This window comes from Macaca mulatta, chromosome 6 (assembly GCF_049350105.2).
Source record: "Macaca mulatta isolate MMU2019108-1 chromosome 6, T2T-MMU8v2.0, whole genome shotgun sequence".
NCBI lineage: Eukaryota > Metazoa > Chordata > Mammalia > Primates > Cercopithecidae > Macaca > Macaca mulatta.
In genome coordinates, this window is record NC_133411.1 from 153,253,027 (window position 1) to 153,275,566 (window position 22,540).

At 38.5% G+C, this 22,540-nt stretch overlaps 1 protein-coding gene and 1 pseudogene across 2 annotated transcripts in view; both read left to right on the top strand.

The window, feature by feature from the left end:
- Positions 1 to 22,540, top strand: part of KCTD16 (potassium channel tetramerization domain containing 16) — a 310,210-nt gene that overhangs the window by 215,271 nt on the left and 72,399 nt on the right.
- LOC114679011 (cyclin-dependent kinases regulatory subunit 1 pseudogene) overlaps positions 22,334 to 22,540 on the top strand; it is a 35,252-nt pseudogene continuing 35,045 nt past the window's right edge.

Sequence of the window (22,540 nt, forward strand, 5' to 3'; positions counted from 1 at the left end):
CTGACACCATACTTAGGATCCTCTTATTGAGCTTACTATATTTAGTTGTTCCACACTCAGTATTGAATGAATGAATATGGAATAGAAACATTACCTTTCTCCCATATTATATGATAAACTACAAGAAAACTGGAAATTTGTTTTATTCATATCCATGTACCTAGCTGCCAGCACCATGCCTAACATGTAGTAGATGCTCAGTAGCCAAGTAGTGAATGAATGATCATTTGTCCCTGAGGAGGTGAAGTTTTGATTTAAAGCATCTCTGGATCTGCTGCGAGTCCCTGGATGTTCATCTCTTTTACTTCAGAATTTGCTTATGCTCTTATTTGGAGGTGCATTGAGTTATTCATTCTACCTGGATCAAGAAAACAAGACAATGGCAGTAAAGTCACCGCTAAATTCTCATATTGCTTTGCCAACTTGTGCATTTCTCACATGCTATTCCAAACACTGTTTCCTTTCTATTCAAAGCACCCACAATCCTCTGGTAGGGAGCTTCAGGTTGGTTTTCCTAGTGTGCTGTGATAAAATAGTTTTGGCACTTAACTTCTACTCATATCCTTCCTTACCATTACCTCTGCAGACAAGCAGAAACCTGCATATTCACTCTCCACAGATAAATGGGGTCATTTCAACTTCCCTGGTGCCTCACAGGTAAGTTTGAAAAGAGCAGAAGATGCATAGTTGAAGAGGACCTAGGGACTCTCTTAAATGATAAATGAGGATTTAGAAAACTGCCCACCTTAGCTGTAAACTATACTTGCTGGACAAGTTGAGGATTAAACTGTCATGTTTCATCCTGTAGAGCTGAGATTTCTCTGCAGTCAGAGCTGCCATTTTGACCTTTCTTTTCACATTTTGTTGAGTTATTCACTCCCCGGCTCAGCTTTTTTGATTTGAAATATTCAGATCTACCTTTTTCACGGGAGGGATCTCTTGTTTTCTCCCTAGTATTTTCTCATGCCACTGAACTGCATCATATATTAATAAGCTTTTTACTGTGCTAAATTGCTTTGTTTCTGTAGCTGATTTGAAGGCAAAAAGGCCCTAGAGGGTGAAGGAAAAAAAAAAAAAAAGAAACATTTTAAAGTAATTAGAATGATTATAGCAGCTGAAAACATTGCTTTCCTAAAACTGCAATATTTTCTCAGGAGATTTTTTTTCCTTTACAATAGCCCATGAAGCACTAGGATTAGTGTTTCCAAAGCAAATGGTGACTGGTAGTTTTTCATTATAGAGCTGAATGAGAGTCATACATTGGAAATTTTAAAATGCATTATCGTGACCAGCCATAGGCTTATCTTGCTCATCCTTTATTTGGTTTCAGTTATGTCCTTTGCCTTCATGACCATCTGAGTCTGACTGAGGCTTAGCAGTCATTTCTGATGGGTTTGAAACACTTAGTTAAAAACCATTATTATAAAAAATATGTAAAAATATATTCATTAAAAATGGTCAGTTGTAGACACCTTTTTGATCAGAAAAACCAAAACAGTAAATGTGGCAGCTATGAATTGACACTTACAAATAGATGATTTCCCCCCGTGAAATATTAGTCTTTGTGCAACAGAATAAATAGCACTTTCTTCCCAGGGAAAAGCTGAATTTAATTTTCAAGATGAGTGGGAGTCATTGAAAGGGGAGAGGATTTAAGATGGTGAGTTGATACATTTTATGCTCTCCTCTCATGAAGATCAGGTAGCAAGTGATGGAGCATTTCTACGTGTATCCAAACCTTTGCAAAATGGGTTGCGATCATTTCCTTGTAATGGATAGGCAAAGTCCAGGCACTCCTTTGGCACCCTTGTAGCTTTGAAAAGCTGGTAAGGGGATAGAACTGGAGGCTGAGGAAGAAGTGAGGAAGGAGCTTGGTCATTCTATGTTTTAAATCCTTTCTCTGTTGTCTTCATCAGACATCTGACCAAAACGGCAACACTATTGGTATTGCTGTGGAAATATACTAATACCCCACAATGAAGTTTTCAAAATAAATATATTTTTCTAAGTAACTTTAACGTAAAATTTTATTTGGGATATACATCTTCCAAAGTACATTACCTATTTTGCTACCATTTTAAAACAAAATATAGTAAACATAATTTAACCTCTTTCTGATGACTCAGGATAAATTTTACAAATATTCTATAATTCTGTATTCATCATTCCTGTTTGCAGTATTATTTCTTTAATGTAGAGACCAAATGCTACAAAACAAATGAACTTTTGTGATAATATTGGACAATTTTTAGGGTCTGTTTCTGGCATCTAGCTTTTGTTTCCTAATGATGGTCACTTGGCTATTCTTTAAAGTTTTAGGATGGATAAGTAGGTAATTGAGAGTATAAAATAACAGGTAAGGAAGAGTCAGTATAATCTGTGGGATGATCCCTTTCAGGTAATGAAGTGCATACGTTTTGTGATATTTATTTTGCGTGTTTAGAAGCTCGTTCCCTTTTGGACTCACTGTTGGAAGTCTGACATTCAGATAAGTGGGACATTATGGCCTGTGTTTTGGCTAAAGGGGATGATGTCTGCAGCTGGAATAAACAATCAGCAAAGTCATAAATCATAATTTCCTTCACAGTTCATTGTAAGATAATAATATATGAGCAAAAACTATTTTCTTCTATTATAGCTGTCACTAAAGGAAAATTTCCATTCAGGCTATAACCTCTCAATAAAATACAAGGCACAAAAATTCAGAAAAAATTATTTTTGTTTACTTGTAGATGCTGGTGACTTCAGTGAAGATAGCATTGCTGCATAATGTCCACAAATCATAGATAATAAAAATATAACCAAGAACATGACATATGTATTTATTACTTGTATTTTTATATTTAATTTTAAATAGTCTTCAGTAACATGCCTGGGACAAAGCCATGGGGATTTATTTTTCATGTCCTTCACATCCACTTCTACTTCTTCTGAGTGACTTCTTCATTGACAGTGGGTGGAATGGACCAAATATGGACCATATTTCTTTTTCATATTAAATATTTTTCCCCAGACATCTGCTTCATTGCCACTCCATTACTATAGGACAATTTTCTTTGCTTCCCATTCTCACAATAGAAAATATGGCCACTATAAGCTTCCAAGTTCATGTATTACTTGTCCAGCCATCCAGAAAGATTGAATCAACTCTTGGTTCCAATCCCACATTTGCAAAAATATATATGTCTGCCTCTGGACTAATAAACTGCTTTGTAAGTAGGGCTCATGCTGCACAGATATGTTGGGCCCGCTCAAATCATTTAAGAGTATGTGTGTGTTGTGGGGAGGAGAGGTGATCCCTTAAAAAAAGAAGTGGTTCCCCCCAAATTGGTATCTACCGCTTCCTTTTTGGCCTAGTAGGGCCTAATATTAACATCTATTTTTAAAAGGCATCAAGATTGTCTTTAAAAAGTTTCACATGCCATCTACTCTTCATTAAAAATATTCATGATAGAGAGTGAGGCTGAGCTACCTAGTAACCACTGTTTAGGATTTAAAATATTGTTCTTATGTTTTTCATGTAAGCTTGTTGTCACTCAGAGAGTATTTCCAGAACTGTGTAAAGACAGGATATGATAAAACAGATAACGTGTACTAGATTGGTGGAAAAACTCAGTTAAGAGCATGGCAAATAATCTTTAATCTCTTCTTTTCTACAGAGCTCAATAACTATCGACTTTCCCTCTCAGTTGATTGGAAAGGGCCCTCTCTGTGGTGAACTGAGTATAGCCAGGGTGTGTACCTCATGCCTTCTGAATGGCAGCTCCATCACTAAAGCATCCCAGTTGCACAGTAACCAATTCCAGGGGACCTCAAATACTTTATAAAGTTTGTAGCAAGAAGAGTTTCTTGAGATTTCTAGGCATTGTCAAAATACTAACGATTAGTCATTTAAGACTGGTATATTTTTTAGGTAGCTATTGACCACTCTGTGGGTAGTATTGTGGATAGTACTGTGGTACTATGGTCACATTCGTTCTCTCTTTCTCTCATTTGTACAGTTCCTGCTTTAGACTCTGTACATGGTCATGACTGTGCAATCCATTGTAAATACTCAATACATATTTACTAAGTGAAAAAATATGTGTGTCTGCAATGACAGGGAACATACTTCCATCTTTTTATATTCCCTGAATTTCTTAGCTTCATGCACTGCTTATAAGAGATGCTTAGTTAATGTGTGTAGATGAAGAAAAAAAAGAATGAAATTCGACACATTCCAAAGTGCTTAGATGGTTTATTTGGTAAAACAAAAACAAAAACAAACAAAACAAAACAAAAATAGCTATTCCTCAAAGACTCAGAACTAACCATAACAACTTAGGCTCCATCAGTCTGAATGAGTTAATGCACATGAGAGTACTAGGTAAGCTTTAAAGTGGTATTATTGTTGTTGCAAAAGACAACTCCAGGCTCACCCAACTAAAATAGCTTACAACTGTAGAGCCCTTTACCAATTACAAAGTACTTTTTTTTGAGACACAATCCCCCTCTGTTGGGGTACAGTGCAGTGGCTGGTTCATGGCTCACTGCAGCCTCAGTCTCCCAGGCTCAAGAGATCCTCCCACTGTAGCTTCCCAAGTAGCTGGGACTACAGGCATGCGCCACCTCACCAGGCTAATTTAATTTTTTTTTTTTTTTTTTGAGAGACAGAGTCTCACTTTCTTGCCCAGGCTGCTCTTGAACTCCTGAGCTCAAATGATCTTCTGCCTCAGACTCCCAAAGTGTTGGGATTACAGGCATGAGCCACTGTGCCCGACCCAAAGCACTTTCATGTATAGTGTCCTTATCATTTTCTCACAACCTCATGATGGTGGCATTTTTGTTATCTCCATTTTATAGATGAAGGAGCTCCTTTATTGAGAAAAAATAAGTCATTCTAGGTCATATATTTAATAGTGAAGTCAAAGTTCAAGCTCTGGTTTTCTGAACCTAAGCCTGAGTTCCTTCCTGCACACTAGAACTAATATCCAAGGGTAATAATTTTCCATTGTCAGGAGTAATGATGCTTCTCAACTTACTCAAAGCATAAAGAAAGAATCAGGCACTCTTTTGCTTTCCTGGAAAAGAAATCAACCAACCTTTAAGTGTTGGAGTTGTGCATAAGCCCCAGGCTAGGCATGGAGGTCTCTGTTGAGACCTGAGGGATTAAAGAACTCAGGAGTGTGAGAATTTCTGTCACTTACATGAATGACTTTGTAGGTGTAGCTTTCAAAATGAGTTTCTTTGCCACTTAGAAAATGACCCAGCAGGAGCTTTGCTGCCAGGTGGACACAGCTGTACCGTCCAGCCTATAAGGGGAGCTTAGCAACAACCCTATCACTGAAGAGTTTTTTAAAGCCCCTTCCCCCTTTTTAACTAATCACAAGGTCTGGTGTCAGAGCTATTTAGTAATTTGCCTAAGGACACAACTCTAGTAAGAAGCAGAGCTAGCGTTTCTACTGGTTTCATTAATTTTTTCACTTTTTAAGGGACAAATATTATATAGAACCAATTATTTATTATTAATCAGAAAAAAATAAACCAGAGTTCAATTTTAGAGCAAGTTTTTAAATAAATGAACTTTATATTGCTTTTCTTTTATTACCAATCTTTACGTTTTCCTTTATTAATTAACTCTTAGTATTGTCTTGGATGTAACATTGTTCATGAACTTTTATCTTCAATTTAAGCTTATTTGAGAGTTGGATACCATGGGATATGAATCAATCAATACAGAAGCAAAGCTACATTTTAACCCTAGAAATGTAATTTATGCAGTCTTGGCTGCCTATGCAAACCATAAGAAGGTCTCAGCTCACATTTTCAGCCTTTATGATTTGGGGTAGAAAGAAGTTGTTTTTAGGCAATATGATTAAGCCCTGTTACTCTTTGTCTCAGCCATGCTGACAGGTAGCAACATGGGGAAAAATATGTATTCTATATCCATTCAATGAATCAAACACCTACAATATTGAGACACACTACTCGAGACACAGAGAATACATCAGTGAACAAACAAAGACTGTTCTCATGGAACTCATTTTGATAGATAAAATAGTTAAAATATATGTATATATATATGACTTAATATGTGTGTGTATATGAATATCTGAGAGGTAGTAAATGCCATAGATAAAAATAAAAGTAATTAAGGGTGATGGGGAAGAAAGGATTATGTGGGTGTTTTATAAAGGATGGTCATAGAGGACCTCTTTGAGAGCCACAGAAATTTGGCTTCATCTGAGGGTAGCATCCTTCTCTCCTTCCCATCAGACAAGCTCCCTGTATGGTTGCCTACTGCAAGAGATGAAGTGGGTCCCAGGGTAGATGGACATCTCTGCTATGTGAGCAAGTCATTAGAAATAAATTGTTGCTGAAGGTAGAAATCATCATGTAGGGCAGGGGTCCCCAGCCCCCAGGTCACAGACCAGTAGCAGTTTGTGGCCTATGAGGAACTGGGCCACACAGCAGGAGGTGAGTGGCAGATGAGCAAGTGAAGTTTCATCTGTATTTATAACTGCTCCCCATCACTTGCATCTCCACCTCTTTTCAGATCAGCAGCAACATTAGGTTCTCATGGAAGCTGGAACCCTATTGTGAACTGAGCATGCAAGGGATCTGGGTTCCATGCTCCTTTATGAGAACTTAAGGCCTGATGATCTGTCACTGTCTCCTATCAACCTCAGATGGGACTGTCTAGTTGCAGAAAAGCAAGTTTAGGGCTCCAATTGATTCTAAATTTTGGTGAGTTGTATAATTATTTCTTTATATAATGCAATGTAGTAATAATAGAAATAAAGTGTGCAATAAATGCAAATCATGCTAAAACCATACCCACCTGGCCCATCTGTGGAAAATTGCCTTCCATGAAACCAGTCCCTCATGCCAAAAGAGTTGAGGGACAGCTGATGTAAGGAACGGCAAGAAGAATCATAAGAAGTATGGATAGAATGTGATGCACAAGCATGCTGATAAACATTCTCTTGATTGTGTCAAGCTGCCCTTTCTGTTGAGCACAAATGTTTTAGGTTCAGAACTGATTTGACCCTTTCCCTGTTTGGGAAAAAGAAAAGTTAGTTTCTCTTTCTTCTGAAGGTCTTTGTTATCACGGGAGCAATGACCTAATTAAAATTGGATTCCAGCATGTAGACTCTCTCTGAATGTTTGCTATCTCTATGGCAGCTCTTGAGGATATTCATTACTCAATCTCATATTTCAAAAACTTCTTTTATCAAAACTAATGAGTCTTTATCATTCATCTCTGAAGCAAGTGGCTACACACATTTAATATTTTATGCAGCTCTTTTATGTGGATGTGAACGGAATTAGAGCCAATAGAACCATTTAGTACCCTTTTCTATATGTGATAATTTATCATGGCTGTCTGCCCAGCCAGGTAGATTTCCTTGTTTCTAGTTCACTCCTACATAACACTGATTTTAAATCCGTTTGAAAACAAGGAGAAGTGTGCACAGGGGGCACCTTGTGGCAGGAACTGGAAATAGTGATGTGTTTGAAGGAAAGAGAGGAAGGCTGGAATTGGATCTCAGAAGAGAGGGAAAGATGAGAGTCTAGCTCACAACTGTGGGAAGGTTGTGGGGTTGGGGAGCTGGGGAGTCAGGCTGTTTTTACAGTTGCTGAAATTCAGTCATTAAACTGAGCTGTTCAGGAGAAGAACTCAACCCAGCTATAAGAAGTGTTTAAAACAATTTTTTATTATTATTATACTTTAAGTTCTGGGATACATGTGCAGAACATGCAGGTTTGTTACATAGGTATACATGTGCCATGGTGGTTTGCTGCACCCATCAACCCATCATTTACAGTAGGTATTTGTCCTAATGCTATCCCTCCCCTTGCCCCCCACCCCTGACAGGCCCCGGTATGTGATGTTCCCCTTCCTGTGCCCATGTGTTCTCATTGTTCAACTCCCACTTATGAGTGAGAACATGGGGTGTTTTGTTTTCTATTTCTGTGTTAGTTTGCTGAGAATGATGGTTTCCAGCTTCATCCATGTTCCTGCAAAGGACACAAACTCATTCTCTTTTTTATGGCTGCCGAGAAGTGCTTTATTCAAAGCAAGATTGAGTTGATTAGTCACATCTAGGGCATGATTGTGCTATTTGTCTTCTGTGTTCTTAACTCCTTTTGTTCGATGATGGTTGGTGACTTTATGAGAACCTACTGCCCCCCCACCCAATTGCTACTCATTTTCCCCCTCCATCCTTTCCCATGGCACTCAGAGCTACCTTGTGCCCCACTATAATCAGGTGCTTCCTGACTCCATTCCTAGCTAACTTGGCATATTGCATCATGCACAGTGTTCCACATACAGTAGGTGGCTCAAAATATATTTCTTGAATAAATGTGTTCATAGCTTAATATGTAACCCCTACCAAGCACCACAGGTATTGCAAAAAGGCTTCTGAAAAATGTGCTTTGGCATGAACTAATGGTACAGATTTCGAGGTCCTTAGAGATATGTGGAAGCGATATATTTATAAATCTGAACCTTGATGAAGTTCTTCTTTTGCCCGATCAATTCCTTTGGGCAGAGATTCTGAAATGAATAGTGAGACTGAAGGTCATCCTCTGCATATCTATTCAGAATCTGGCCCAGGTGTTATATAAATAATTTTCCTTTCATTAACACTGTCCCCACATGAATACTTCCAGGGCTGACCTTCCTGAATCAAGAGACAGGATGGTTTATGGAATGAGAAACAGATGTACAGTCAGGAGTCTCTAATTCACCTTCCAGCTTTTCCCCTTACCAGCACTGCAATATTGGTCAAGTCTCTTCACTTCTCTCGGCTTCCATTTTCTCCTTATAAAATGGTAACTCTATACCCTGACCTACCTACAGTGAATTTGAAGGACCATTTGCCATAATGGATGAGGATATTCTTTATAAACTGTGAAGTGTAAACAAAGGCATAAAGACATGTTTAATGCTAACATCTGGATTTTATGTTTAAATACCAGATCAGCTGCTTTCTGCTACACAAATGTTAACTGATCTGATGATCTTTATTAGACATTAATGGTAGAATTGTGTTGAATTTACTTATCTGTGTGATTGTTGAGTGCCTACCCAATGAAAAGTTGTGTGCTAAGTGCAATGTGTAAATGTATAGATGGTGGGAAAAAAAAAAACCACATTATTTCTTCTCTTGGTGAATTTACAGAGGGAGAAAGGTATTAGGTAAGCCTAATGACTATGTAATTATAAATGTATAATTAAATGTATGTTATAATAGTTATATTATATTAAATGTATGTTATAATAGTTACCATGAAGGAAACAAAAGGTGTGGGAGAGAGATACAGAGTTAGTGAAAACAGAATGTTGCGAAATGAGCAGTGGTAAGCCAGCAAGCCAGGTCGGGAATCGGAAGCAATGCAGGGGGAACAGCACATGGAAAAAGCCCCAAGAATTCAGGAAACATAAAGGGGGCTAATGTGGCTATGAGCAAGGTGAGTAGTGCAAGTGCTTTGAGCAGCTCAAATAGTGGGTAGAAGGATCTGAGGGCACACGGGTAGGCAGCAGTTACATTGTGAGCCTCATTTAAGATGCTCAATCTGATTATAAGCTAAATGCAAAGTCATTGAAGTGTATGGAAGCATGAGACCACTATGACCACTAGATTTGTGTTAAAAAGGAAAAAACCTTATGCTTTCTGGATGCTGTGTAACCAGATGAGAGGTGGACCTATGTGGAAACAGGTAGACCAGCTAAGAGGTTATTGCAGTCATCCAGGCAAGAAATGTGGATGACTGTGGTTGGCCTTGCTACTGTTTAGCACGTATCTCTAGCTCTCCTTTTTCCGGGGGCACTGTAGGATTTCATCCCTCAGCTCCTTTTAAGGGTAGGCATGAACCTTTCAAAACTGACTTTGGTCAATGAAACTGAGAGAAATAACTTGTATTACTTCTGGACAGAACATTTAAGAACAAATTAGCAATTTGCTGTGTTCCCTATCTTCTCTCTTGATGTGCATGGAAACACATACACATGTGAAGCCTCCATCAGCACAGGCCCCTGAGTGGCTATGATGAATGGTTCTTCTGCTGGGCAGCAATGGATATGGCATAAGAAGGGAGCACACCTTTGTTGTGTGCTGACCACTCAAATTTTGAGGTTGTTTGTTACTGCAGAGTATAAATTATGTTAATTGATACTGTGCTCATATATGGGCATCATAATTAATTTAAAAATAAACTCTCCATTTTTACACATATGAGGATACTATAACAATACTATGATGAAAGATACTACAATTTTTAGCCATTTATAACCCTTTTTATAGCACTTAGCACTTCTGAATTCTGTTGGTAGAATTACAGCTCGCCATTGTTGCCTCTACATCTTGATTCAGAGCAATAATCTTGTTAGTTAGTGAAATATCAATATCCTGGTCTTTCTAGAAAGACTTTTTTGGAACTTTCATAATTCTTTTAGTTACCTTCTTTACTCATTATTATTTATATGTCATTCAATGAAGAGAGAGAGTTAACAAGCTAAACATAGGAGAAGTTTGAAATGTTTTAGTTTCTAACTTGTTTTTTAAAGCGGGGGTAAATCTGTGTGTTTCTCTATGGGAATATTATTAAGACTCTGGTCAGGTGACTTTCTATCCCTGTGTCATTCCTACTCAACCCCTGGGCAACAATAATTTGGGGCACTAAAATATCTGTCCTTAGTTTTATGTGGTAATACAATGTGTGTGTGTATGTATATATACATATGTGTGTGTGTGTGTGTGTGTATATATATATTTATATATGGTGAATGTATGTATACACACACCATATATGTACTTAAGAAAGCCAAGTTGGCTCTTCTCTGCCACCTGCATGCCTATTTCTTACCCACTTACCCATGCTATAGGAGAGACTAGGCTATACATTAAAAGCATTGACCTATTCCCTGACAATCTGCATTGTGGAGTTTCAATGACTTGTAGGTTGCAGGACGAATGGGAAGAGTTAATTGCCAGCTTTATTTTGTTAGAAGAGGCAGCTTTCATTTCACATTGATTTTCTGCATTCTCTGTGCCAATTTGTGACAGCTTGTTTCGCAGCTCCACATTTGTTTAAAGCTCTCTAACAGGCTGAATTTTATTATTTTTTTCATGCTGTTTTTTCTTTTTCTTTTTCTTTTTTTTAACTTAGGAGAACATGGCTTCGCACATGGTCAGGAACCCAAATAAACCTCTCTCTCTCTGGAGATGGTGATTGGCAGCTCCCCCTGTCGTGCAGATGTGAAACAAGGAAAGCTAATTTTCCCATCGACTTTCTAGTTTCTATTACTATCTGTCATTTCACATTGGTACTCATTACAGCCATCTTCTTGCCAGATGGAAATCTGCCTACTCACTGGGTGTCTATTTTCTGCCACTCATGGATCATGACAATGTCAGACAATATGTCAGTAAACTCTTTTCAATATACTTTTTTTTTTTTTTGCATTGGATAGATTGGTGATATTATGTGAAATGCTTGATATTGACAGGAAAGTACCTTCATGTCATACATTAGCAAAGTAAAAAAAAGGCCAGAAAGTCCAAGTTTCTTGAGAAAATTTGCCTATGATATAAGAAGAGATAAGTGTACTGGCAACACAAATGAATCATTGTGTTGCCATATTTTTTATCTGAAAACTTAACTGGACATGACTAATGACCCATACGAGCATACAAATTAAAGTATTGATATATGCCCAACTAATATGGTTTGGCTATGTCCCCACCCAAATCTCATCTTGAACTGTAATCCCCATAATCCCCACATGTCGAGGGAGGGACCAAGTGGGATGTGAATGGATCATGGGGGTAGGTTCCCTCATGCTGTTCTTGTGATGGTGAGTGAGTCCTCATGAGATCTGATGGTTTTGTAAGCATCTGGCATTTTGCCGGCTTGCTCTTCTCTCTCCTGCCGCCATGTGAAGAAGGTCCTTGCTTTTCCTTCGCCTTCTGCCATGATTATAAGTTTCCTGAGGCCTCTCTAGCCATGCAGAACTGTGAATCAGTTAAACCTCTTTCCTTTATAAATTACCCAGTCTTTGGCCATTCTTTGTAGCAGTGTGAGAATGATTCAGTACACCAACTAACACTAGAAGGTCATATTCTTGATGAGATGACAAGTTATAGCTGGAAACCAGTGTTCCTTAACCCAGTGGTTCTCAAAGCCTGGTCCTGGATCAGCAGCATTAATATCACCTGGGAACCTGTTAGAAATGCAAATTGTTAGACCCACCTCAGTCCAACTGAATCAGAAACTCTGAGAGTGGGGATCAGCAATTTATATTATTTTAGAAGCCCTCCAGGTGATGTTGATGCTTGCTAGAGTTTGAGACCCACTTAAGGACTACGGCAGAAATTGGAGAATTGGTGCAATCAAGGAGTGTTTTTTACTTGGGTTAGTAACCCAGATAGTTGTTTCAGTTATCAATTTCTTTTTTCACAGATAAGCACGGGGAGGCGATATGTCTGTGTCTGATATACTGAACTAAACAACTTATGTAATGCAATCAAAATGCAACTTTATTTTTGTTTTCCAAGCTTCTTATAAAATGTATCCACTAAAAAGAGGTCTTGCCTGCCTTTCATGGAGAACTCCTGGAGGCCTTCTCTGGGCATTCTGCTGCAATAAAGTTCTTATGGATACATTAAGGGCAAATAGGTCTCAGCATAGTTGTTTGGTCTTCTCTCCAATCGCAGCTGGGTCAGCTGCCTGCAGGAACCTGTAGTAGTCTTCTCTATTCTTCCTTACTCACAGCCTACCTATCCAGCACTAGCACTTCCTGCTTACAGCCGCATGTTTCACCAATTCTCTCCATAATAATCCCCCGTTAGAGTTCTATTGTCCTCCCAGGTAGTCCTTTTGGGGAGAATTCAAGCAGTTCCAGACAGGCTGTCTCTTCCTACCATGGTCCTGATCTGGACCATGGGAGGCCCTCAAGCATCTTTGCCTGACAGCTGTGGTCCAGTAAACTGATGGCAATGCAGCAGCCACTCTGCTCTGCTGCTCAGGATGTCTGTCAGCCTCTACATCAGGTGTTGGCCCATGGGCCGACTCTGGTCTGCTTTCGTTTTTATAAGTAGTTTCATTGGAACACAGTCATATCTGTTAGTTTATGTATAGTCTATGGTTACTTTTGCACTACAATGTGCAAGAGACTATATGAATTGCAAAACCTAAGATATTTATTATCCATCTCTTTGCAGAAAAAAATTGCAAACCCTGTTCTAGATTTTGGGGGTGGATGACATAGTGGGGAGGGAGAAAATGGGAAATCAGACCCATTTTCTCCCACTTTGCCTGTCAAATCCCAACTGCAGGGATTTATTAGGCTCTCTAGGTGTTCTCCTTGAAGAGCACTTCTGTCCCTCCCTTACATTTAAGGAGAAGAGGTGGCCAATTCTCTCATTACTTTCCAGCCCTTAACATCTTTATCCTTTTGATGTAAGTGAGGAGTCCGTGTCCAAGAGTCATCGCTGATCTTTGCCACCCATTTTGAAAACACAAAATTTTGTTCCGTTAACCCCATTTTGCCTTAGGTCAAAACTCAGGATTTACATTCAAGGACATTTGCGTTTATATAGTTCAGTAAAACTCAGAACATATTCCTGGCCCTTGATTTGGGGGAGATGTGGGAAAACTATTGGTGGACTAAATTAAAATTTAGCTGATTTTTTCCTACTTAGATCATAATTATGGGTCAGAGGCTCCATTTAAAGAGATAAGCACAGAAGCTTTCTAAGCGCTACAGGTGACATATTCACATAATACATTTTAATCACCTCTCATGTCCACATCAGGCCTCTGATCAAACCTAAAATGTAACATTGCAAATCAAAACACCCAAGCATTGCTCTGTTTCCTTAAAACAGGCTCAAAATAAGTCTCATGCTTATCAATGCTCTAATGTCTCATAGAAAAATCAGTCTGCTTTCCAGTCCCCGGGATATAAACCGACTTGTGGCATCCTCCAGTCAAGTTCCTTGTTTGTTATTTTTGTATTGTTTTAGAATTGCTGAATTCACTTTAAGGAAGTAATTGTACTGTATTATCTTGGATGGAGACACAGGCTAATGGTCCATGAAAAGAATTTATCTCCGATGCTAGTGAGAAGAACATGTCTCAGATTCCCCTGGAGATGATCCAAAAAAATAAAATAAAATGACTATGTGGGATAGAACATGTCAGGTGAAGTCTTCAGTCCCAGACCTTGCTGTAGCAGCTGTTTGCGTCCCCATGTAGATAAGCTGGTTTGATGAACAAGTAGTCAAAATAGCTGAACCATGAGGGCATGGGTTGGATTATTTTGTGTTTTTAATACCCCAACTTAATGGACTATATGGTGAAGTTCCTGCCTTGCCAGAAGTGGAAATCCCATAGCAAAACCTATTAATGATGCCTTGCTTGGCTTTTGATTTTCTAGTAGTGACTAGGTACTTTTCTAATTTATAGTTTTTAAAAATATTCAGTAACATGTTCACTACTATTTATCATATTTACCAGTAAAATGGTGGTAACATATCTGGTAGTAAAGAGAAGAGCTGCTTGCATCTGTTATTATTATACACACATACTAACGTTTTTATTAAATCCTAGTTTTCCTCGATCTTATTATGTTTATGTCCAGTATGATTTATTTTAAGCCAACATGATTATGAGCTTATGCTAATTTACATAGTTAGAGTACAGGCAGATTTTTAAGCGAAAGTGAGAATTTTCTTTACTTCATTGCTAATTCCCCATTAAGTCCCTCCAGCATGAGCTCTAGAAATATTAGTTATCTTATATCCTCAAGTTGTTTTTAAAATTTATTCACAAGTTTTGAAGCTTGGCTACATGTGAAAATGCTTCCTTCTATAAAAACGTTAGAATAGTTATACAAATAACCTAATATAAATACCTTTGAATATATTATTCTCTCTCTTTCTCTCTCTCATATAAATTTACCCCAAAGGGAGACTCTGGTACAGACTTTCCTGTTTTTACTGTGTATTTATAATATTTTTTTCTGAATATTTTTATTTCTTCAGGATTTAGAAAAGTTCTGCAATGTAAACCACTGTGCTTTTTGTTGTTATATTTTGGTACTTCCTTGCATTTACATCTTATATACCATGACTTTTAACACCTTTGCTGAAGGTTAAATATGGGATTCTCAATTGGTTCCTGTGAATTAAAATCTCCAAGGCAAATCTCTAAGTACCAGAGCGAAACGGCAGCATGTTTGCTAATACAGAGGAGCAATACACTGATTTGTATTCTCTTGAAGCAAATGTTGACTGAACTCCTACTATGTGTGAAGCGTGACTCTTGGTACTAGAAGGAATCTGAAGATTAAAGCAAAACTGAAATTGTGCATATTGAACCTTAGGAGCATACGTGGCACAGATGTATTATCTTATCCAGGTTACCTAACGTAAGATAATTCACATAAAATTTTGTTTTGCTCACAAGTTATCTAGGTCACTGCTATCTCCTCTATTCCCTGAGTGTAAGTAGCCTACCATTAACTAACATTTTGTTTTTCTTCCAATATTTTTTGTGTGTAGAATCTAGGGTTAGTGCAAAACCAGAACATTACTTGAAAAAAAAAATAGTGATTAGGCTTCTTTCAGTTTCGTAATTTGTTGTTACTGCTTATTTAGAAATAGAATCAGTTTCCCATTAGCAAAGTGGTTGTGTTTTACTTTTTTTTGGCCGCCATATGAATCACAAGTACATTTTTTGAATTGCAACCATTTGAATAGTAATGAAAAAATATACTTTCTTCATTCTAAGAATCTGATTAAAATGTTAAAATATATTTCATTGATAGCTAGTCTAGTCCATGAAATACATTTATTGTAATCTTCACTAGTCTGATTGATAGAAGATGAACAAACAATTTTATACATAAAAATAAGTTGCTCATGAATATAGCAAATATTATGATATTCTTACACTCATCTCATTTTCTCATCCTCTGACCTTCTGGAACCAAAGCAGTTCTGCCTGTTTGAATTTTCTAGAGCTTGATGTGAGCAAAGATCTAAGATTGATTCTATCTCTGATAGTAGAGAAGGAAATTAAGGAATTTGCAATGCTAGAACTTCTTTTTTTGATAATACACAAATTTGAATTTAAATCCTCAATTGTTTCAGAATTTTCTTTAAGTTATGCTCCCATTTTCCCATTTCAAAGGCTACAGTCACAAAGTAGACATGGTGGTAGTCTCAGTGTCTCTTTACTTTCAGTGGGTTTACTTCCTAAATATATTGATTATTTTTGTATGATACAAATTAATCCTTGGTTTATAATAAAAGATATTTCTTTCAGCTCTGTTTCAAACAGGGGAAGGTAGGATATAGTTCTTGTGGGGATAGGTGCCTGCTGGACAGAGGAAGTACCTTGCAGGGAAGAAGGGAGAGCAATGAAGAGGCTTCCCTAAGAAATGCTCACATACATTTGACTCTTAACCCTCGTAGGTATGATATCTCTACCAGTTTGGAACAAGGGAGGAATCCAGAGCCTGAGAGGGAGGAAGGAAGTGGTTAGCTATCTCTCTGGCAGCCAGTCAGGCAGAGTTCCAAAGCATAGAACTTGCATCAGAATCTCTTGCCCAGAGCACAGCTGCAGGGACCCTCACACCAGATGAACCCTCATGCAGCACATCAACATTTATTTAGTGTTGCTATTGGTCATAGTGTTTCAGGGAATTAGGGGTGTGGAATATGAGTAGCAGTCGATTATGACATGATAGAGAACATTTCATGTGGAAGGGACCTTAGAAATTACTCCTTCAACACCATCTGTGTGCCAGGCATTGTTTTACATGCTGAGAATTCAATGTTGAATGAGGCAGATAAGGTCTCTACCTACATGGATCTCACAGTCTAATAGGAGGCAAGCAATATGTAAATAAATATCAAGAAAATATTAGATATTTATAAATGCAATGAAGCAAACAAAATGAGAACAGACGATAAGAACTGGTTGGCAAATTCAGATGGGGCGATCAGAAAAGAGATCTTTAAGGAGGAAGTATTTGAGCTGAGACTTGGTGGGGAAGAAGTCAGTGGCGTGAAAAGCTGAAGGAAGAGCATTTACAGGAAGAGGGAACAATAAGTGCAAAGGCCCTGGCCTTTGCAAAAGATTTACATATTGGGGAACAGAGAAAAGGCCAGGGCAATTGGGGCAAAATGAATGGCTGGCCAAAGTTTGGAAAGGTAGGCAGGGACAAATCATGAGACCTTGAAGGCCAAGGTAAGGATCAAGTGTGAATCTCTTCTTATAAAGAAGCTGAAGCTCAAAGAGGCAAACTGCCTTGAATAGAGTGGTTAGTGCCAGCTCTGATTTCTGTGCTGACCTGTACATCACTTTCACATTCCTGCCAAGGATGGGATATATTGATTTTAATATCCTTATAAAGAATTACAGCACCAATCATGAAATTTTTAACAGAGATATTGATAATGACGGATAACTATTGATAACTAAAAGAAGTGAGACCACTCTTAGGAGTACAGGTGATCTGGGAAGGTGTATCATCTCCTTAATTCCAACTGGCATAGGAGTGTATGTCTTTGTATGTTAGACTGAAACACACAGAGCATACATGCACACACATAAATACACAAACAAATGTGTATTAAAAAAAAGTTAAAGACATACCAATCATGCTTTTGATTTGTTTCCATGTACCTCTGATTTAGCTGATGGCTCTTGGGTGACCTCTGGCCATCTTGAGTCCACCAACAGCATTGAGAAGTGAGAGCAAGCAGGGTTTCCTGGGCATTTTGCAGAAGGATGGATGTTTGCAATATTCGCATTTCTTTGGGGCAACAAAACTGTGTCCAACTTGCCTTTACCATCTATCCATCTATTCATCCAAGTACTCACTTGTGAATATTTATTTGGAAATAATTTCTATGCAGAATATCTTGCTAAGCATTGTAAGTCTACAATACTTTATAAGGTAAAGTTATTGCTTCTCAGATTTTAAATCTGTATTTCATAGGTATGGAAAGAAGCTCAGTGAGATGAAGTGAATTACTCAAATCAACACAGGCTCACATGTGACAGAAGGGGATGTATGAATCTAGGCATGCTGGACTCCTGTTCTCTTCATTTATCAAATATTTGTGGAGCACTTACATCCAAGGGGCTGTGTTAGGCCTGAGAGCAGAAGTGAGACAACAGATAAGGTGCTATCATGAAGCTCACAGTCTATGCTGGACATCTTCTAGGAGCTCAGAAATAACCCAAAGAAAGAGGGAAGAGGGACTGGTTTTCTCATATTCTGTTTTTAGAAGAACAGGTCAACTTAGTGTACAAGCCAGAATCCCCTGGCATATGCAGTGCCCAAGGCTGTTATTCTTCTTCTGCCAACTGGATACTGGCACCATTAACTGTTCGTTGGCTTTAGAAGGGGCTTTTCTGGGCTAATTTATTAGCTCACAATAGCATCTGTGGCAGGAAGATATTTTCTTGGCCTCTCCTTCCCCACCTCCCCTTAGGTGGCCAGGGAAGCAATGATCGCTTCTTTTCTGTGAAGACAAATTGCAAGTGTGCCACTTTTGCACCCTTCGTAGGCCAGGCTTTCTGTCCTGTGTCTAGTGAGGTCATTTACCTCATTGCAGATGGGTGCAAGAAGAGTACGGCTTAGTGATAAGGAAGAATATAACTCTTGGAGTTAGACTGATGTGGGTTCAGCTACTGACTCCACTACTTACTAGCTACAAGTTATTGTTTCTTGACCTCGATTTTCTTCAGCCTTTTATTAGGAATAATAAGAGTACCTACTTCAAAAGGTTGTTTTCTTGAAGAGTTCATTAGATAATCTCTCAAGAGGGTTTAGCTCAGTTGTGCAACCTGATTGCTGCAGATTTCTGGCATGAGTCCAATGTTAAAATTTTACCATTCACCTATTTTTTCCCTTTGTTAAGGGAACTATGTTCCTAAATATCAATGGAAAACAAAATATAAAATTCTGATTTTTAAAATTACCTAGTGCATTCATTTTCTACTGCTACTGTAACAAATTGCCACAGATGCAGTGGTCTACAGTCCACAAATTTATTCTGTTACAGTTCTGGAGGTTAGAAGTTCAAAATGAGTGTTAAGGGGTAAAATTAGAGTGTCAGCAGGGCTGATTCTTTCTGGAGACTCTAGAGAAGAATCTGTCCTTACCTATTCCCACTTTTGGGTTGCTGACATTTGTTGGTTTACGGCTACGTCACTGTAATTTCTGCCTTTGTGGCCGAAAAGCCTTTTTCTGTCTGACTTCTAGTCCTCCTGCCTCCCTCTTGGGTTCTTGTGATTACATCAGGCACATGTGGAAAATCCACGGTTATCTCCCATCTCAAGATCCTTAATTCAATCACATCTGGAAAGTCCCTTTTAACCACATGTTGCAGATTAAATTGTGTCTGCCAAAAAGATAAGCTGAAGTCCTAACCTCTGGTACCTATATGAATGTGACCTTATTTGGAAATAGCATCTTTGTAGATGTAATAAAGTTAAAATGAGATTATACTGAATGGGTCTAATCCAATGCATGGTGTTCTAATAAGACAAGGAAAATTTGGACACAGACACAGAGAGAGAAGAATGCCCTATGAAGACACATAGACAGAAGTGACACACAGAGAGCAGCATGTGACAACAGAGAAAGAGATCTGAGTGATATGTCTACAAGCCAAGGAAAGCCACGGATTGCCAGTAACCACCAGAAGCTAAGAGAGGGGCGTGGAACAGATTCTTCCTCTGAGGCCACCAAGAAGGAACCACACTGGTGATGCACTGGTTGTCAATTTCTGGCCTCCAGAAGAAATTTCTATGGTCTTAAGCCACCAGTTTGTAAAAATTATTATAGTAGCCTTTGGAAACTAGTGTAAGACAATGTATTCACAGATTCTGGGGATTAGAACATGGACATCTTTGGGGAGCCACTAGTCAGTCTACCTGCCACACATAGGCAGTGCTCTTTCCTCCCTCCCCTACTCTTCCCCAGTTCAGGGCTCTCTGGTAAGTGGTAACAAAGCATAAGCTATCATTCTGGAAGTAAGAGTGAGGCTTTTGAAAACTCCACCCCCATTCTATTTGGCAGAACAAACTTATGGTCTACTTACTCCACCAAATCCACGTAGGAGGGGTCGAAAATAGTATGAGTGGCAGAGAGCTAGACCTGGGAAGCAGGCCGTGGACATCCCCCCAGGCCCTTATTTCATGGGATGTGCCTCTCAAAGAGGGGAGCATAGAACTCTAACACACAGCACTCTCACACCCAACTTAAAAAGATGACCTGAGAGTGTCTCAGAATCTACTCAATTCATTTAATAACAGCACCTCTTTCTGGAAAAATAGAGTAAGAGGATGGAAGAAAAGAGTTTACAAACTTTCTGTGTAGCAAGCCCCTCGCCTATTGGCAGAAGGGGAAATGACATGGTATTCCCTATGAACTGACTTGGAATCATATAGCAAAGAGAATAGTTTAATACCATCCCTTAATAGTATTAAACAAACAATAAATATCAATTGATACCGATATTATTATCATTAACAGCTATTTTCGGTTTTTCCCTATATGCTGAATGCTTGACTAGCCTTCATATTCAATGAATATTTTCCCCCTGTTAATTTGAGAAAGATGTATATGACCTGGTTGATAAGTATCCTGGTGATGGAAAATATCCCTCAATCACAATTTGTGCATGGTATCTCTTTTCCTGTGTCACAGGGATACTAAAACTTTGACACATCTGAGTTGGCATATGTTGACATGCTTTGGAAAGTGCAAAGTAATTTGCCCAAGATCACAGCTACGAAAGCCAGAATTTGAACCACAACTTTCTAACTCCAAAGGCTAAGCTTTAACTCATCTTATTATAATTACTTGTGTAAATTAATTATCCATGTTAAATCAAACCCATTTTGTTTTGTTACTACCTCAGTAAATTGTAGTATGAAAATTATGGTAAAGTCAGGTAACATTTAAGCATGGTTTCCTACAAACCATATTTTGCTGGAGATTGGAATGAATTCAGGCCAATGAGAATGTTGTGAGCTTTAAAGACTTTTCTAGGACCTTGTAATGTTTGGCAAATTACTTTCTTGGATGCCTTGATCCCTGCTGTCACAGCGTGCATCTCATTCATCTTGTTCTGTCTTCAGTAGAGATGGAGACCTGCCAGTAACTATTTCTGTAACATAAACCTTCATCGTGCTTGAAGACTCTTCTTTAGACCCCTGTCTTAGTTTTGTTTCTCTGTAACACATGAGAAGCCTCATCCTGCTAAGGTGAGGACTTAGATTCTCTGCTTTGCACAGCTCACCAGATAGCTCTGAACTTGTAGCTCCAGGGCCAAACATTCTAGCAAGCCTTACAACTGTGGGAAGTCGCTTCCCTGATGATGCTGGTTTGGTTGGGCTTTTGTTGGCAAACAGCTATGTTTTTCAGAAAATTGATTGGAATGGCAGAAGGGATTAGTGGGAATCTCCAGTAGAATGACCAGAAAAACCCAAGACAATAGGGCTCTCTGGTCAGGCTGTGAGTTTTATCTCTCCCAAGTAGCTATTTAAAAGCCATTGGTGATACTAAGCGCCGTTGGAAATCCTAGTTAATTTTGAGTTTCCAATGGAGTGGATGAAAAACAAAGCCATCAACTATTTATAGGACAGATTTGCTGAAAAGTAGAAGCACTATTGATATGCTTTTTAATTCTGGTGAAATACTGAGGGTTGTTGTTTATAAAAATGTTGTAAGTACCCTGTAAAGAAGGCTATTTGTATTAGCAAGTGATGTGACTATCCTAGCCCCTGCGCCTGACTACCGAGGGACTTATTTAGATAACCAGGACGCACCCTGAGAATTCCCAAAGTGATTTCAGCCTAATAAAAGGCAGCCCACAGCAAGCACACGGCGTTTTAGTTTGGACAAAGGCTGTTCTAGCTCTAAGCAGTGGCTGAGAGGCAATGATTTATGTTTTCCCATCATAAGGCACAGTTAGTTAGTTCCTTACTTTGTCTCAAATTTATTGTCGCTGAAGGATGTTAGTTTGTTACAATTTAACGCAAAGGAAAAGAAAAGTCCTTAAAGGTCAGAGAGTTCTTTATAATTTGAACGGAGGAAATAATTTAAAAATATTTAAAAATCAACTCCATGGCAGGGTGTCTTTTGAATGCTTTACCAATGATCTGTTCTAGAAATGTCCATATATAAGTGACAGGTTTTCTCTCCTAGTTGTCAAAAGGCAAGATTTTTCCCCTTCCTTATTATTCTGTGGTCAAGGTGCACCCATTATGGTTTATCTCATTTTGTAATAACATATACATCACATTAGTGCAAACAATGAAGTGGGCACCTGCTTCACAAACCTTGACCAACGGTACACGTTCACAGCAACCAATGGAGAAGCGAAGAGTATGGTGTGATGGAAGATAGAGAGTTAAAGCTATTAAAATGTGGAAAAGGCTGAGGATTCAGACAGTGGAGATTCCAACTAAGTCAGTGATATGCCAATCTATGCAAGCTTGTCCTGGGGTATTTTCTTCAGCT